The 14,782-nt window shown below is 50.6% G+C and overlaps 1 long non-coding RNA gene across 1 annotated transcript; it reads right to left on the reverse strand.

The window, feature by feature from the left end:
* Nucleotides 1-668: 668 nt before the first annotated feature.
* LOC147649984 (uncharacterized) lies at nt 669-14,782 on the reverse strand. The gene is made up of 11 exons (XR_015277260.1): nt 14,118-14,782; nt 13,790-14,023; nt 10,979-13,497; nt 10,651-10,884; nt 7,838-10,356; nt 7,510-7,743; nt 4,697-7,215; nt 4,369-4,602; nt 1,558-4,076; nt 1,230-1,463; nt 669-935 (listed from the first exon to the last, which is right to left on the reverse strand). It is a non-coding gene; the product is annotated as an uncharacterized LOC147649984 (long non-coding RNA).

Here is a 14,782-nt window from a genome sequence, read left to right on the forward strand (position 1 = left end):
CTTCATCCCTCCACACGTCTGACTTTATTATGTCCAACGATGCATTTGGGTTTCTTCCGTCCTCTTGTGTGCCCGTGAGTAACCTTCCACGTGGATGAAGGCGATTGTGTACAAGACAATTGATTGCGGCATTGCCATTTGGCTTCACTGTCACTCAGTTGAACACGGTCCTTATCTAAGAAGGACTTCCAAGAAATGGGTAGGAGTTTTGGCTGTGAGAGGAGCAGAAAGCACATTTTCTACAGCAAATTGCTAGCTGATGCACTTTCCTCCCTGCCAAAATAGTGATTGCCATTCATCTTCCTGGGAAGAATGTAAAGACCCATTCAGAGATGCCAGGTTCAGCTGGCCTGTGGCTTTGTGTACCTCATTTCACATGTCCAATTTCAAGGGCCACTAAAAGAGGCTCATGTTTGCCTTGCTACCCACAAGTGCTGTAGGTATTTCCAGGAGAAGAGGGAAAACATCGCTGTCCTGTGGTGTGGTAGAAATGCCACCACAACTGTGATTGTGTGAGCAAAGCCAGCCAGTGCTTTTTGGGGCAGCAGCAGCAGCTGAGAGTGTGGCAGAGCGGTTTTGATACTCTTTTTAGAGTCCTGCAAACATTGTTCCCGAAACAACCCGCAGCTTTGCAAATGTGCCCGAAGAAAATGCAAAGAGAACTGGGGTGTGAAAATCAAAGACTGTTTATCTGTAGAAGAAAAGGAACAAGAATGAACTACACCACATATTTACACTGTAAGAATATTGGTAACAACAACAACAACAACAACAACAAACTATAGAACCTATTTACCTGAGAACAGCTCTAACAAAACTCTATGAAACGTATTTACAGACAACTTAAACAAACTCTAAAACCTCTATCCTGAACACAACAACTGTAAAACGTATGTACAGCAGGGTGGCATCTGTGTCTGTGATGTCCCTAAGTCCTGGAAGGAAAAACAAGTAGCACCGTCAGTGCAGTCAGGCACGGAAGGGTGTTCCATGTGCTGCCGGGCTGGGACACTGGCCCAGTGGGACTCTGCTGCCAGAAGGGAGCCTGGCTGGGGGCTGTGGCCCAGGCACTGGAACAGGGCTTGTGTGGCCCACAGCAAGCCCAGGCCAGGCCAGGGATGGCCAGCAGAATGCAGTGCATGGGCTAGCGTGTCCCTGAGCAGGAAGTGCCCAGCCCGGCCCCAGGCTGGCAGCAGGGGACCCACTCTGCCTGTGGGGGGAGCACCTGCCTGTTCTGCTGCTGGCATCGGTCTTCATCCCAAGACCATGTCTTCCTCCTTGTCTTTTAGATCAATATCCATCTCTTCAATAGAATCTTTCGTTTCCACCTCCATCTCTTCCTCTGTCTCGTACATATCCACATCCATCTCTTGCTCTCCAGTATCCTCTCCGTCCACTTCCATGGCTTCTTCTCTATCAGTCTGTGTATCGACGTCCGTCTCCTCCTCTCCGTCTGTGCCAGCCTGCAGAGGTAGCAAAATTTCCCACCCTGTCCCACAGAGCTCCAGCCCAGCCAGGCAGCTGCGGGGTGTCCGCCTCCGTGGAATAGTACCATACCTCTTTTGGAACAAATGCAGACATCCTGCAGGGATGGAGAGCAAAATCCAAGCGATGGGGAGCTTTGGGGACTGCTGGGGGAATCAGGGAGCAGGTGGCAACAAGGTGACAGGGGTAGGCTTGGAGCAGGGTGAATGAAGAGCGTGCTGGCACAAGGAGCCAAGGGTTGTGTTGTGGCCGTTGCTGGATGCTGGAAGTTCTAGCTGGAGCGTGCACTGTGACATCACCGCCAGGAGTTCAGGCCCAGGCTGAAGTGGACAACGGAGACCGTAGAATGAATGATGGAATCCCTGGGTGCTTGGGCTTGGAAGGGACCCTAAAGACCATCTTGCTCCAAGCGGAGCAATCTTCCCCTAGAATAGGTTGCTCAGAGCCCCGCTCCCAGCTGGCCTTGGATGTTGCCAAGGATGGAGCATCCCCAGCCTCTGTGCACAGCCTGGGCCAGTGGCCCAGCAGCCGGAGTGGAAAAGAGCAGCTTCATTAGATCCAACTTCAAGCTCACTCCTGCAGTTGAAAGGCTTCTCCTCTCTGTGCCCATCTTTCCTAGAGCTGCAGGGAGGCCTCGCCAGCCCCCTTCTCTTTCCAGGCTGAGCATCCCCAGCCCCACACGGACAGCAGTCCGATGCGTGGCAGTCAAGGCTAAAGGGTAGCAAATGGCTACATCGGGAAGTGAGAGATGGAAGCTTTTGGAGATGGAAGCTTTACCTCTAAATGTAGAAAAGAAAGAAAAGTGGAGGGGGAAATGGTGGGACTCTGCCTCTGTTCTAACTGGCGAAGATTTTCTTTTCTTCTTTTCTGTCGTGCTAACCCAAGTTTTGTTGTTTGAAAGGAGGTTTAGCAAAATATCCATCGTCTTCTCCACTGCTGAAACACTGAACAACATCTGGGCAGGCTGAGGATGCAGAGCAAAACCTGCAAATATCTACTGCTGATCGTGATCCTGGGGAATGCAGCTAAAGCCAGCCAAAAGCAATTTCTGGAAAGTCAAGCCTGCTTTACGTTTTCTGGAGTTTGGTTGTGCCAACTTCACCAGTCATTTCTAAAAAAGGAAAAGAAACTCCAAGCAAAAGAGAGAAAAACACAAAGAAACCAACCCAAAGAAACCAATCAAACAAACAGATAAAACACCCCCAATCAAACCAAAGGCAATGAGAAGTTAGGACTAGTTGTAAGGATATCACAGCAGGCGAATGGCTGCTTCCTACTTGGATCACCATCCAAAGCCACCTAGAACAACTTCTCCAAAACATATCCAACAGGAGAAATGGAAAAAGTGATCCATGGCAGCTCTGCATTGTGGTGAAGGATGAGCATGCAGTGGTCCAGATGGCCCACCCTCCAGGCTGCTGTTTGCTCTGCTGAAAGACTCTTGCAGGACTGTGGCCCCTCTCCATGCAATGGAAATCATTGCCACAGCTCTCAGTTGAGGCACTGGCATTTCCAGAGCCAGATTCAGGCATAATCCTACTGCCTACTGAGCATCTGGGAAAGGTGCTGAGCATCTTCAGGCCTAGAAGCACAAAAGAGCTCAGGCTCTCCCCGAACTGGGTTTTCAGGGCAGCTTTCCATATCTCTGCAAGATTTCTTCATCCCTCCACACGTCTGACTTTATTATGTCCAACGATGCATTTGGGTTTCTTCCGTCCTCTTGTGTGCCCGTGAGTAACCTTCCACGTGGATGAAGGCGATTGTGTACAGGACAATTGATTGCGGCATTGCCATTTGGCTTCACTGTCACTCAGTTGAACACGGTCCTTATCTAAGAAGGACTTCCAAGAAATGGGTAGGAGTTTTGGCTGTGAGAGGAGCAGAAAGCACATTTTCTACAGCAAATTGCTAGCTGATGCACTTTCCTCCCTGCCAAAATAGTGATTGCCATTCATCTTCCTGGGAAGAATGTAAAGACCCATTCAGAGATGCCAGGTTCAGCTGGCCTGTGGCTTTGTGTACCTCATTTCACATGTCCAATTTCAAGGGCCACTAAAAGAGGCTCATGTTTGCCTTGCTACCCACAAGTGCTGTAGGTATTTCCAGGAGAAGAGGGAAAACATCGCTGTCCTGTGGTGTGGTAGAAATGCCACCACAACTGTGATTGTGTGAGCAAAGCCAGCCAGTGCTTTTTGGGGCAGCAGCAGCAGCTGAGAGTGTGGCAGAGCGGTTTTGATACTCTTTTTAGAGTCCTGCAAACATTGTTCCCGAAACAACCCGCAGCTTTGCAAATGTGCCCGAAGAAAATGCAAAGAGAACTGGGGTGTGAAAATCAAAGACTGTTTATCTGTAGAAGAAAAGGAACAAGAATGAACTACACCACATATTTACACTGTAAGAATATTGGTAACAACAACAACAACAACAACAACAAACTATAGAACCTATTTACCTGAGAACAGCTCTAACAAAACTCTATGAAACGTATTTACAGACAACTTAAACAAACTCTAAAACCTCTATCCTGAACACAACAACTGTAAAACGTATGTACAGCAGGGTGGCATCTGTGTCTGTGATGTCCCTAAGTCCTGGAAGGAAAAACAAGTAGCACGGTCAGTGCAGTCAGGCACGGAAGGGTGTTCCATGTGCTGCCGGGCTGGGACACTGGCCCAGTGGGACTCTGCTGCCAGAAGGGAGCCTGGCTGGGGGCTGTGGCCCAGGCACTGGAACAGGGCTTGTGTGGCCCACAGCAAGCCCAGGCCAGGCCAGGGATGGCCAGCAGAATGCAGTGCATGGGCTAGCGTGTCCCTGAGCAGGAAGTGCCCAGCCCGGCCCCAGGCTGGCAGCAGGGGACCCACTCTGCCTGTGGGGAGCACCTGCCTGTTCTGCTGCTGGCATCGGTCTTCATCCCAAGACCATGTCTTCCTCCTTGTCTTTTAGATCAATATCCATCTCTTCAATAGAATCTTTCGTTTCCACCTCCATCTCTTCCTCTGTCTCGTACATATCCACATCCATCTCTTGCTCTCCAGTATCCTCTCCGTCCACTTCCATGGCTTCTTCTCTATCAGTCTGTGTATCGACGTCCGTCTCCTCCTCTCCGTATGTGCCAGCCTGCAGAGGTAGCAAAATTTCCCACCCTGTCCCACAGAGCTCCAGCCCAGCCAGGCAGCTGCGGGGTGTCCGCCTCCGTGGAATAGTACCATACCTCTTTTGGAACAAATGCAGACATCCTGCAGGGATGGAGAGCAAAATCCAAGCGATGGGGAGCTTTGGGGACTGCTGGGGGAATCAGGGAGCAGGTGGCAACAAGGTGACAGGGGTAGGCTTGGAGCAGGGTGAATGAAGAGCGTGCTGGCACAAGGAGCCAAGGGTTGTGTTGTGGCCGTTGCTGGATGCTGGAAGTTCTAGCTGGAGCGTGCACTGTGACATCACCGCCAGGAGTTCAGGCCCAGGCTGAAGTGGACAACGGAGACCGTAGAATGAATGATGGAATCCCTGGGTGCTTGGGCTTGGAAGGGACCCTAAAGACCATCTTGTTCCAAGCGGAGCAATCTTCCCCTAGAATAGGTTGCTCAGAGCCCCGCTCCCAGCTGGCCTTGGATGTTGCCAAGGATGGAGCATCCCCAGCCTCTGTACACAGCCTGGGCCAGTGGCCCAGCAGCCTGAGTGGAAAAGAGCAGCTTCATTAGATCCAACTTCAAGCTCACTCCTGCAGTTGAAAGGCTTCTCCTCTCTGTGCCCATCTTTCCTAGAGCTGCAGGGAGGCCTCGCCAGCCCCCTTCTCTTTCCAGGCTGAGCATCCCCAGCCCCACACGGACAGCAGTCCGATGCGTGGCAGTCAAGGCTAAAGGGTAGCAAATGGCTACATCGGGAAGTGAGAGATGGAAGCTTTTGGAGATGGAAGCTTTACCTCTAAATGTAGAAAAGAAAGAAAAGTGGAGGGGGAAATGGTGGGACTCTGGCTCTGTTCTAACTGGCGAAGATTTTCTTTTCTTCTTTTCTGTCGTGCTAACCCAAGTTTTGTTGTTTGAAAGGAGGTTTAGCAAAATATCCATCGTCTTCTCCACTGCTGAAACACTGAACAACATCTGGGCAGGCTGAGGATGCAGAGCAAAACCTGCAAATATCTACTGCTGATCGTGATCCTGGGGAATGCAGCTAAAGCCAGCCAAAAGCAATTTCTGGAAAGTCAAGCCTGCTTTACGTTTTCTGGAGTTTGGTTGTGCCAACTTCACCAGTCATTTCTAAAAAAGGAAAAGAAACTCCAAGCAAAAGAGAGAAAAACACAAAGAAACCAACCCAAAGAAACCAATCAAACAAACAGATAAAACACCCCCAATCAAACCAAAGGCAATGAGAAGTTAGGACTAGTTGTAAGGATATCACAGCAGGCGAATGGCTGCTTCCTACTTGGATCACCATCCAAAGCCACCTAGAACAACTTCTCCAAAACATATCCAACAGGAGAAATGGAAAAAGTGATCCATGGCAGCTCTGCATTGTGGTGAAGGATGAGCATGCAGTGGTCCAGATGGCCCACCCTCCAGGCTGCTGTTTGCTCTGCTGAAAGACTCTTGCAGGACTGTGGCCCCTCTCCATGCAATGGAAATCATTGCCACAGCTCTCAGTTGAGGCACTGGCATTTCCAGAGCCAGATTCAGGCACAATCCTACTGCCTACTGAGCATCTGGGAAAGGTGCTGAGCATCTTCAGGCCTAGAAGCACAAAAGAGCTCAGGCTCTCCCCGAACTGGGTTTTCAGGGCAGCTTTCCATATCTCTGCAAGATTTCTTCATCCCTCCACACGTCTGACTTTATTATGTCCAACGATGCATTTGGGTTTCTTCCGTCCTCTTGTGTGCCCGTGAGTAACCTTCCACGTGGATGAAGGCGATTGTGTACAGGACAATTGATTGCGGCATTGCCATTTGGCTTCACTGTCACTCAGTTGAACACGGTCCTTATCTAAGAAGGACTTCCAAGAAATGGGTAGGAGTTTTGGCTGTGAGAGGAGCAGAAAGCACATTTTCTACAGCAAATTGCTAGCTGATGCACTTTCCTCCCTGCCAAAATAGTGATTGCCATTCATCTTCCTGGGAAGAATGTAAAGACCCATTCAGAGATGCCAGGTTCAGCTGGCCTGTGGCTTTGTGTACCTCATTTCACATGTCCAATTTCAAGGGCCACTAAAAGAGGCTCATGTTTGCCTTGCTACCCACAAGTGCTGTAGGTATTTCCAGGAGAAGAGGGAAAACATCGCTGTCCTGTGGTGTGGTAGAAATGCCACCACAACTGTGATTGTGTGAGCAAAGCCAGCCAGTGCTTTTTGGGGCAGCAGCAGCAGCTGAGAGTGTGGCAGAGCGGTTTTGATACTCTTTTTAGAGTCCTGCAAACATTGTTCCCGAAACAACCCGCAGCTTTGCAAATGTGCCCGAAGAAAATGCAAAGAGAACTGGGGTGTGAAAATCAAAGACTGTTTATCTGTAGAAGAAAAGGAACAAGAATGAACTACACCACATATTTACACTGTAAGAATATTGGTAACAACAACAACAACAACAACAACAAACTATAGAACCTATTTACCTGAGAACAGCTCTAACAAAACTCTATGAAACGTATTTACAGACAACTTAAACAAACTCTAAAACCTCTATCCTGAACACAACAACTGTAAAACGTATGTACAGCAGGGTGGCATCTGTGTCTGTGATGTCCCTAAGTCCTGGAAGGAAAAACAAGTAGCACGGTCAGTGCAGTCAGGCACGGAAGGGTGTTCCATGTGCTGCCGGGCTGGGACACTGGCCCAGTGGGACTCTGCTGCCAGAAGGGAGCCTGGCTGGGGGCTGTGGCCCAGGCACTGGAACAGGGCTTGTGTGGCCCACAGCAAGCCCAGGCCAGGCCAGGGATGGCCAGCAGAATGCAGTGCATGGGCTAGCGTGTCCCTGAGCAGGAAGTGCCCAGCCCGGCCCCAGGCTGGCAGCAGGGGACCCACTCTGCCTGTGGGGGGAGCACCTGCCTGTTCTGCTGCTGGCATCGGTCTTCATCCCAAGACCATGTCTTCCTCCTTGTCTTTTAGATCAATATCCATCTCTTCAATAGAATCTTTCGTTTCCACCTCCATCTCTTCCTCTGTCTCGTACATATCCACATCCATCTCTTGCTCTCCAGTATCCTCTCCGTCCACTTCCATGGCTTCTTCTCTATCAGTCTGTGTATCGACGTCCGTCTCCTCCTCTCCGTCTGTGCCAGCCTGCAGAGGTAGCAAAATTTCCCACCCTGTCCCACAGAGCTCCAGCCCAGCCAGGCAGCTGCGGGGTGTCCGCCTCCGTGGAATAGTACCATACCTCTTTTGGAACAAATGCAGACATCCTGCAGGGATGGAGAGCAAAATCCAAGCGATGGGGAGCTTTGGGGACTGCTGGGGGAATCAGGGAGCAGGTGGCAACAAGGTGACAGGGGTAGGCTTGGAGCAGGGTGAATGAAGAGCGTGCTGGCACAAGGAGCCAAGGGTTGTGTTGTGGCCGTTGCTGGATGCTGGAAGTTCTAGCTGGAGCGTGCACTGTGACATCACCGCCAGGAGTTCAGGCCCAGGCTGAAGTGGACAACGGAGACCGTAGAATGAATGATGGAATCCCTGGGTGCTTGGGCTTGGAAGGGACCCTAAAGACCATCTTGCTCCAAGCGGAGCAATCTTCCCCTAGAATAGGTTGCTCAGAGCCCCGCTCCCAGCTGGCCTTGGATGTTGCCAAGGATGGAGCATCCCCAGCCTCTGTGCACAGCCTGGGCCAGTGGCCCAGCAGCCGGAGTGGAAAAGAGCAGCTTCATTAGATCCAACTTCAAGCTCACTCCTGCAGTTGAAAGGCTTCTCCTCTCTGTGCCCATCTTTCCTAGAGCTGCAGGGAGGCCTCGCCAGCCCCCTTCTCTTTCCAGGCTGAGCATCCCCAGCCCCACACGGACAGCAGTCCGATGCGTGGCAGTCAAGGCTAAAGGGTAGCAAATGGCTACATCGGGAAGTGAGAGATGGAAGCTTTTGGAGATGGAAGCTTTACCTCTAAATGTAGAAAAGAAAGAAAAGTGGAGGGGGAAATGGTGGGACTCTGGCTCTGTTCTAACTGGCGAAGATTTTCTTTTCTTCTTTTCTGTCGTGCTAACCCAAGTTTTGTTGTTTGAAAGGAGGTTTAGCAAAATATCCATCGTCTTCTCCACTGCTGAAACACTGAACAACATCTGGGCAGGCTGAGGATGCAGAGCAAAACCTGCAAATATCTACTGCTGATCGTGATCCTGGGGAATGCAGCTAAAGCCAGCCAAAAGCAATTTCTGGAAAGTCAAGCCTGCTTTACGTTTTCTGGAGTTTGGTTGTGCCAACTTCACCAGTCATTTCTAAAAAAGGAAAAGAAACTCCAAGCAAAAGAGAGAAAAACACAAAGAAACCAACCCAAAGAAACCAATCAAACAAACAGATAAAACACCCCCAATCAAACCAAAGGCAATGAGAAGTTAGGACTAGTTGTAAGGATATCACAGCAGGCGAATGGCTGCTTCCTACTTGGATCACCATCCAAAGCCACCTAGAACAACTTCTCCAAAACATATCCAACAGGAGAAATGGAAAAAGTGATCCATGGCAGCTCTGCATTGTGGTGAAGGATGAGCATGCAGTGGTCCAGATGGCCCACCCTCCAGGCTGCTGTTTGCTCTGCTGAAAGACTCTTGCAGGACTGTGGCCCCTCTCCATGCAATGGAAATCATTGCCACAGCTCTCAGTTGAGGCACTGGCATTTCCAGAGCCAGATTCAGGCACAATCCTACTGCCTACTGAGCATCTGGGAAAGGTGCTGAGCATCTTCAGGCCTAGAAGCACAAAAGAGCTCAGGCTCTCCCCGAACTGGGTTTTCAGGGCAGCTTTCCATATCTCTGCAAGATTTCTTCATCCCTCCACACGTCTGACTTTATTATGTCCAACGATGCATTTGGGTTTCTTCCGTCCTCTTGTGTGCCCGTGAGTAACCTTCCACGTGGATGAAGGAGATTGTGTACAGGACAATTGATTGCGGCATTGCCATTTGGCTTCACTGTCACTCAGTTGAACACGGTCCTTATCTAAGAAGGACTTCCAAGAAATGGGTAGGAGTTTTGGCTGTGAGAGGAGCAGAAAGCACATTTTCTACAGCAAATTGCTAGCTGATGCACTTTCCTCCCTGCCAAAATAGTGATTGCCATTCATCTTCCTGGGAAGAATGTAAAGACCCATTCAGAGATGCCAGGTTCAGCTGGCCTGTGGCTTTGTGTACCTCATTTCACATGTCCAATTTCAAGGGCCACTAAAAGAGGCTCATGTTTGCCTTGCTACCCACAAGTGCTGTAGGTATTTCCAGGAGAAGAGGGAAAACATCGCTGTCCTGTGGTGTGGTAGAAATGCCACCACAACTGTGATTGTGTGAGCAAAGCCAGCCAGTGCTTTTTGGGGCAGCAGCAGCAGCTGAGAGTGTGGCAGAGCGGTTTTGATACTCTTTTTAGAGTCCTGCAAACATTGTTCCCGAAACAACCCGCAGCTTTGCAAATGTGCCCGAAGAAAATGCAAAGAGAACTGGGGTGTGAAAATCAAAGACTGTTTATCTGTAGAAGAAAAGGAACAAGAATGAACTACACCACATATTTACACTGTAAGAATATTGGTAACAACAACAACAACAACAACAACAAACTATAGAACCTATTTACCTGAGAACAGCTCTAACAAAACTCTATGAAACGTATTTACAGACAACTTAAACAAACTCTAAAACCTCTATCCTGAACACAACAACTGTAAAACGTATGTACAGCAGGGTGGCATCTGTGTCTGTGATGTCCCTAAGTCCTGGAAGGAAAAACAAGTAGCACGGTCAGTGCAGTCAGGCACGGAAGGGTGTTCCATGTGCTGCCGGGCTGGGACACTGGCCCAGTGGGACTCTGCTGCCAGAAGGGAGCCTGGCTGGGGGCTGTGGCCCAGGCACTGGAACAGGGCTTGTGTGGCCCACAGCAAGCCCAGGCCAGGCCAGGGATGGCCAGCAGAATGCAGTGCATGGGCTAGCGTGTCCCTGAGCAGGAAGTGCCCAGCCCGGCCCCAGGCTGGCAGCAGGGGACCCACTCTGCCTGTGGGGGGAGCACCTGCCTGTTCTGCTGCTGGCATCGGTCTTCATCCCAAGACCATGTCTTCCTCCTTGTCTTTTAGATCAATATCCATCTCTTCAATAGAATCTTTCGTTTCCACCTCCATCTCTTCCTCTGTCTCGTACATATCCACATCCATCTCTTGCTCTCCAGTATCCTCTCCGTCCACTTCCATGGCTTCTTCTCTATCAGTCTGTGTATCGACGTCCGTCTCCTCCTCTCCGTCTGTGCCAGCCTGCAGAGGTAGCAAAATTTCCCACCCTGTCCCACAGAGCTCCAGCCCAGCCAGGCAGCTGCGGGGTGTCCGCCTCCGTGGAATAGTACCATACCTCTTTTGGAACAAATGCAGACATCCTGCAGGGATGGAGAGCAAAATCCAAGCGATGGGGAGCTTTGGGGACTGCTGTGGGAATCAGGGAGCAGGTGGCAACAAGGTGACAGGGGTAGGCTTGGAGCAGGGTGAATGAAGAGCGTGCTGGCACAAGGAGCCAAGGGTTGTGTTGTGGCCGTTGCTGGATGCTGGAAGTTCTAGCTGGAGCGTGCACTGTGACATCACCGCCAGGAGTTCAGGCCCAGGCTGAAGTGGACAACGGAGACCGTAGAATGAATGATGGAATCCCTGGGTGCTTGGGCTTGGAAGGGACCCTAAAGACCATCTTGCTCCAAGCGGAGCAATCTTCCCCTAGAATAGGTTGCTCAGAGCCCCGCTCCCAGCTGGCCTTGGATGTTGCCAAGGATGGAGCATCCCCAGCCTCTGTGCACAGCCTGGGCCAGTGGCCCAGCAGCCGGAGTGGAAAAGAGCAGCTTCATTAGATCCAACTTCAAGCTCACTCCTGCAGTTGAAAGGCTTCTCCTCTCTGTGCCCATCTTTCCTAGAGCTGCAGGGAGGCCTCGCCAGCCCCCTTCTCTTTCCAGGCTGAGCATCCCCAGCCCCACACGGACAGCAGTCCGATGCGTGGCAGTCAAGGCTAAAGGGTAGCAAATGGCTACATCGGGAAGTGAGAGATGGAAGCTTTTGGAGATGGAAGCTTTACCTCTAAATGTAGAAAAGAAAGAAAAGTGGAGGGGGAAATGGTGGGACTCTGGCTCTGTTCTAACTGGCGAAGATTTTCTTTTCTTCTTTTCTGTCGTGCTAACCCAAGTTTTGTTGTTTGAAAGGAGGTTTAGCAAAATATCCATCGTCTTCTCCACTGCTGAAACACTGAACAACATCTGGGCAGGCTGAGGATGCAGAGCAAAACCTGCAAATATCTACTGCTGATCGTGATCCTGGGGAATGCAGCTAAAGCCAGCCAAAAGCAATTTCTGGAAAGTCAAGCCTGCTTTACGTTTTCTGGAGTTTGGTTGTGCCAACTTCACCAGTCATTTCTAAAAAAGGAAAAGAAACTCCAAGCAAAAGAGAGAAAAACACAAAGAAACCAACCCAAAGAAACCAATCAAACAAACAGATAAAACACCCCCAATCAAACCAAAGGCAATGAGAAGTTAGGACTAGTTGTAAGGATATCACAGCAGGCGAATGGCTGCTTCCTACTTGGATCACCATCCAAAGCCACCTAGAACAACTTCTCCAAAACATATCCAACAGGAGAAATGGAAAAAGTGATCCATGGCAGCTCTGCATTGTGGTGAAGGATGAGCATGCAGTGGTCCAGATGGCCCACCCTCCAGGCTGCTGTTTGCTCTGCTGAAAGACTCTTGCAGGACTGTGGCCCCTCTCCATGCAATGGAAATCATTGCCACAGCTCTCAGTTGAGGCACTGGCATTTCCAGAGCCAGATTCAGGCACAATCCTACTGCCTACTGAGCATCTGGGAAAGGTGCTGAGCATCTTCAGGCCTAGAAGCACAAAAGAGCTCAGGCTCTCCCCGAACTGGGTTTTCAGGGCAGCTTTCCATATCTCTGCAAGATTTCTTCATCCCTCCACACGTCTGACTTTATTATGTCCAACGATGCATTTGGGTTTCTTCCGTCCTCTTGTGTGCCCGTGAGTAACCTTCCACGTGGATGAAGGCGATTGTGTACAGGACAATTGATTGCGGCATTGCCATTTGGCTTCACTGTCACTCAGTTGAACACGGTCCTTATCTAAGAAGGACTTCCAAGAAATGGGTAGGAGTTTTGGCTGTGAGAGGAGCAGAAAGCACATTTTCTACAGCAAATTGCTAGCTGATGCACTTTCCTCCCTGCCAAAATAGTGATTGCCATTCATCTTCCTGGGAAGAATGTAAAGACCCATTCAGAGATGCCAGGTTCAGCTGGCCTGTGGCTTTGTGTACCTCATTTCACATGTCCAATTTCAAGGGCCACTAAAAGAGGCTCATGTTTGCCTTGCTACCCACAAGTGCTGTAGGTATTTCCAGGAGAAGAGGGAAAACATCGCTGTCCTGTGGTGTGGTAGAAATGCCACCACAACTGTGATTGTGTGAGCAAAGCCAGCCAGTGCTTTTTGGGGCAGCAGCAGCAGCTGAGAGTGTGGCAGAGCGGTTTTGATACTCTTTTTAGAGTCCTGCAAACATTGTTCCCGAAACAACCCGCAGCTTTGCAAATGTGCCCGAAGAAAATGCAAAGAGAACTGGGGTGTGAAAATCAAAGACTGTTTATCTGTAGAAGAAAAGGAACAAGAATGAACTACACCACATATTTACACTGTAAGAATATTGGTAACAACAACAACAACAACAACAACAAACTATAGAACCTATTTACCTGAGAACAGCTCTAACAAAACTCTATGAAACGTATTTACAGACAACTTAAACAAACTCTAAAACCTCTATCCTGAACACAACAACTGTAAAACGTATGTACAGCAGGGTGGCATCTGTGTCTGTGATGTCCCTAAGTCCTGGAAGGAAAAACAAGTAGCACGGTCAGTGCAGTCAGGCACGGAAGGGTGTTCCATGTGCTGCCGGGCTGGGACACTGGCCCAGTGGGACTCTGCTGCCAGAAGGGAGCCTGGCTGGGGGCTGTGGCCCAGGCACTGGAACAGGGCTTGTGTGGCCCACAGCAAGCCCAGGCCAGGCCAGGGATGGCCAGCAGAATGCAGTGCATGGGCTAGCGTGTCCCTGAGCAGGAAGTGCCCAGCCCGGCCCCAGGCTGGCAGCAGGGGACCCACTCTGCCTGTGGGGAGCACCTGCCTGTTCTGCTGCTGGCATCGGTCTTCATCCCAAGACCATGTCTTCCTCCTTGTCTTTTAGATCAATATCCATCTCTTCAATAGAATCTTTCGTTTCCACCTCCATCTCTTCCTCTGTCTCGTACATATCCACATCCATCTCTTGCTCTCCAGTATCCTCTCCGTCCACTTCCATGGCTTCTTCTCTATCAGCCTGTGTATCGACGTCCGTCTCCTCCTCTCCGTCTGTGCCAGCCTGCAGAGGTAGCAAAATTTCCCACCCTGTCCCACAGAGCTCCAGCCCAGCCAGGCAGCTGCGGGGTGTCCGCCTCCGTGGAATAGTACCATACCTCTTTTGGAACAAATGCAGACATCCTGCAGGGATGGAGAGCAAAATCCAAGCGATGGGGAGCTTTGGGGACTGCTGGGGGAATCAGGGAGCAGGTGGCAACAAGGTGACAGGGGTAGGCTTGGAGCAGGGTGAATGAAGAGCGTGCTGGCACAAGGAGCCAAGGGTTGTGTTGTGGCCGTTGCTGGATGCTGGAAGTTCTAGCTGGAGCGTGCACTGTGACATCACCGCCAGGAGTTCAGGCCCAGGCTGAAGTGGACAACGGAGACCGTAGAATGAATGATGGAATCCCTGGGTGCTTGGGCTTGGAAGGGACCCTAAAGACCATCTTGCTCCAAGCGGAGCAATCTTCGCCCAGAATAGGTTGCTCAGAGCCCCGCTCCCAGCTGGCCTTGGATGTTGCCAAGGATGGAGCATCCCCAGCCTCTGTGCACAGCCTGGGCCAGTGGCCCAGCAGCCGGAGTGGAAAAGAGCAGCTTCATTAGATCCAACTTCAAGCTCACTCCTGCAGTTGAAAGGCTTCTCCTCTCTGTGCCCATCTTTCCTAGAGCTGCAGGGAGGCCTCGCCAGCCCCCTTCTCTTTCCAGGCTGAGCATCCCCAGCCCCACACGGACAGCAGTCCGATGCGTGGCAGTCAAGGCTAAAGGGTAGCAAATGGCTACATCG

This window comes from Cyanistes caeruleus, chromosome 17 (genome assembly GCF_971803275.1).
Source record: "Cyanistes caeruleus chromosome 17, bCyaCae1.hap1.1, whole genome shotgun sequence".
NCBI lineage: Eukaryota > Metazoa > Chordata > Aves > Passeriformes > Paridae > Cyanistes > Cyanistes caeruleus.